Raw genomic sequence first — 3,205 nt, 5'->3', positions numbered from 1 at the left:
TGTAAGATATATAAGTATTATAAGCTATTTAAATGTAAGATATTTAAAGTATCAGTTTTACTAATGGGAAGTAGACGAAAAAGAAATACATAACCTTTTTCCTGTCAAAATATCAAAAAATACTGCCAAAAAACATGCACGAAAAGTGACGTACAATGCCTGAAAGTCTCTAATGTCCAAAACACAATTCGCGAACGTCTGGCTGAATGACGAACTGTGACCGTACCCTAAACTTTACATTTTGTTATGTTACCTGGTGGCCAAGTTCAGAAACATTATTTTATTTTACATAAAATCATTCCCCCACCACTTTAAATGAAAAAGAGCGTTTGTGATCGTTTTGTATTCTCAACCCTGATTATGATAAGTGAACGGTAAATATAACCTTTTATTGTTAGAGTTATTTTTGGCCAGAGTGTGCTTCCAACATTTGGTTTAATAAAAGAAATTTTTGTTGTTAACGATGAAATATTATTTGTTTACAAGAAATTCGATTCAGTAAAATATGGGGAAACTTTAAATAGTTATAAAATTGAAAAATCTAGCGTTTTTAAAAATATAATTCCTTTGAAAAACCTTCCTTTTCCTCATCCTATTCCTCAGTTCGAATATAAAAATTGTACGTATATAATTTTGCTTAACCATGAACGAACTGAATTCTATGGTTAAAAATTTATTGTTTGTTTATAATTATTGTATTGAATGCATTAATGTTAAAAATAAAACGGAATTCGTTTGAAAATTATAGTAAATTTATTAACATTTTCTTAAGAAGATTTAATTACAGCTTTAATTTTTTTTAACAAAAACGAATTTCGTAGATTAAATAAAAAATAAATTTTATATATTAAAACGTAGTCACAGCAGTTCTAGGCTTAAACTTATTTTTAAAATTCGTACTATTAAATGTTGCAAAAATTTTTTTAAAAATAAATGATTTGAATTTAAATGAAATTAAACAAGGGATATTTAATTTATATGAGACTAACATGAATCACGTTTCTTAAACTAATAACAAATTGCTTTGCACTTTATGATTGACATCCCGAATGAATTTAGAAATTTTATTATTGTGTGTGGGAAGAAGACCAAAAATCGTATAATCAAAATACTGCAACGTATGCAAATAAGCAGTTGGAAATTCGCAATGCCATACATAATAAACTGCAAATAAACACAGTATTGCTTTTGTGGCATTAGGTTCCCCAATTTTTATTCTGACCCCATCGCTTACAACGAACGCTTCAACAATTTTTTTCTCAACAGTGTAGACAACAAGCCTTGGTGACGATTCTGGTGTTGTTAACAGCGCTGACGTATTCTTTCCTGCCTATTTAAAATTTACAAAGTAGTTTTTTTAATGATAATGAAAATTAGAATACAAATAGATTGTATTACCTCTTCAATTGTAATTAATTTATCTCTCAATTTTCGAAATCTATTGAGCATTAGAGTTTCATGCATTTTTGTAATAACTACAATTTTTTGCACTTCGTTTCCTACATCCATGTCAAGGAGCTTCTACAACAACTTGCAATCTGTATTGCTTTGCAACTTGCTTTGCATTTTGCTCAGCATTTTGCTTTATGCGCGCGCAACGACTCGAAAATTTCACGTTCCATTCACATTCCGGTCATTCCTCAAATTCAATAACATTCACTGTCTGCAATCAGAACTAATCTCTGCTGCAATGTTATAAATTAATTATTAATTAACAATTGATTAATTTATAAACAATTGTAATTAATGAATTTGAGTCACCGCAGTAATTAGGATTGATTATTAATTTGCGACGTCTTCCTATTGTATGTCGAGGTAAGATTAACACTGATATAAAAATATAGTGTATACTTTGGAAAGTTATAACATATAAGTTAACAGTGCTGTTTCTTTTATTGTAAAATTTTTTATGAGGGTTAATTGGCAGGCGATAAGTACGTACGTGTATATCCATCCGTATACAGTATATTATTGTAAACAATTATCGCACAATGTGTTATATTGTTTATTTGACAGAAAACAGCAAAGTGTCCGGTTACCGGTAAGTTGACCGATTTATAATTTAATTTATATTAAATAAATTCCATTCCAATTGATATATATATATATATATATATATATATATATAACAAAAATTTTGTTCATTAAAAGTTAAATTTATGTAGTATTTTTTTTAATTTAATACATGGTTATATAATATGTATATTTGCTTTATGAAAACAGTTAAATAGCCTAAATTTTTTATAGGTTAGGAATTTATTAAAATAAGGCGGAAAAATGTTGCTTCCTCTTTACACCGCTTTATTATATCTGCAATGGCTAAAATTGATTGTTTATTGCCTCGAATTTATTTATCATATTTATAAATATTTATTTTAAAAGAACTAAAAACGAATATAAATTATAATCTTTATTTTTCTTTAACTTAATTTGTTATAATTTATGCCATTATTTTAATCAACTAAATAATTATGGCCACGAAACTGTATGATTAACAAATTTCTATTTACTTTGAATAAATACTTTCAGACAATATATTTAGACACTTTCCGGCCCGGGATAATGCAAGGAACGATATCCTTTTACAGCGCCAGGAGGAGGTTCTGTGGGACGCATGGGTGAAGATTCCCGAAAAAAAAGGAAACTCTGCTATTTTGAATTAAGAGATTTGTTCCAAAATAAAAAATAACATTTAAAGTTCTTTGCAGTTCTTAAATTTAAATAATAAATAAATAACAACATTACACAAATTTAAAAGTTTCTTTATTTATTCCCCCACGCACTATATTCATTATTTATTTCAGAGTATATAAAGTATTAACCACAAAAGATCTTAGTTTTACATTTTTATATCATTTTTTTCATTTTTTTTAATTCTGATCAACTTTATACATCAATATAAATAAATGTATATAATAAATAATATTAATAAATGAAATATAACACATAGTGACATATTTACAACTAATTACCTTAAAATGACGCATAAAAGGAAAAAAATAAAACTTATGTCATTAAATCACAAACACTTTTATTCATTTCACGCACATTAATTAATTAATCAAACTATTTTTTTATCACTGCTCATCTCATCAAAAAACACAAATGTTTATTTATTTTTTTTTAAACATCAAATGATAATATGTATAAATTTCAGGAATGAGCGGAACGTGAAATTTTCGAGTCGTTGCGCGCGCATAAAGCA

General features: G+C 27.0%; 1 long non-coding RNA gene across 1 annotated transcript; it reads left to right on the top strand.

Annotated features, from left to right (window-relative positions):
- Window positions 1-1,560: 1,560 nt before the first annotated feature.
- LOC127284037 (uncharacterized) lies at window positions 1,561-2,750 on the top strand. Its single transcript, XR_007843426.1, has 2 exons — window positions 1,561-1,815; window positions 2,530-2,750. It is a non-coding gene; the product is annotated as an uncharacterized LOC127284037 (long non-coding RNA).
- Window positions 2,751-3,205: the final 455 nt, after the last annotated feature.

This window comes from Leptopilina boulardi, unplaced genomic scaffold, assembly GCF_019393585.1.
Source record: "Leptopilina boulardi isolate dan_hultmark-lab unplaced genomic scaffold, ZJU_Lbou_2.1 LbouV2_317, whole genome shotgun sequence".
In the NCBI taxonomy this organism is placed as follows: Eukaryota; Metazoa; Arthropoda; class Insecta; order Hymenoptera; family Figitidae; genus Leptopilina; species Leptopilina boulardi.
Note: the sequence above shows the minus strand (reverse complement) of the source record. Positions and strands in the feature narration are given on the sequence as shown.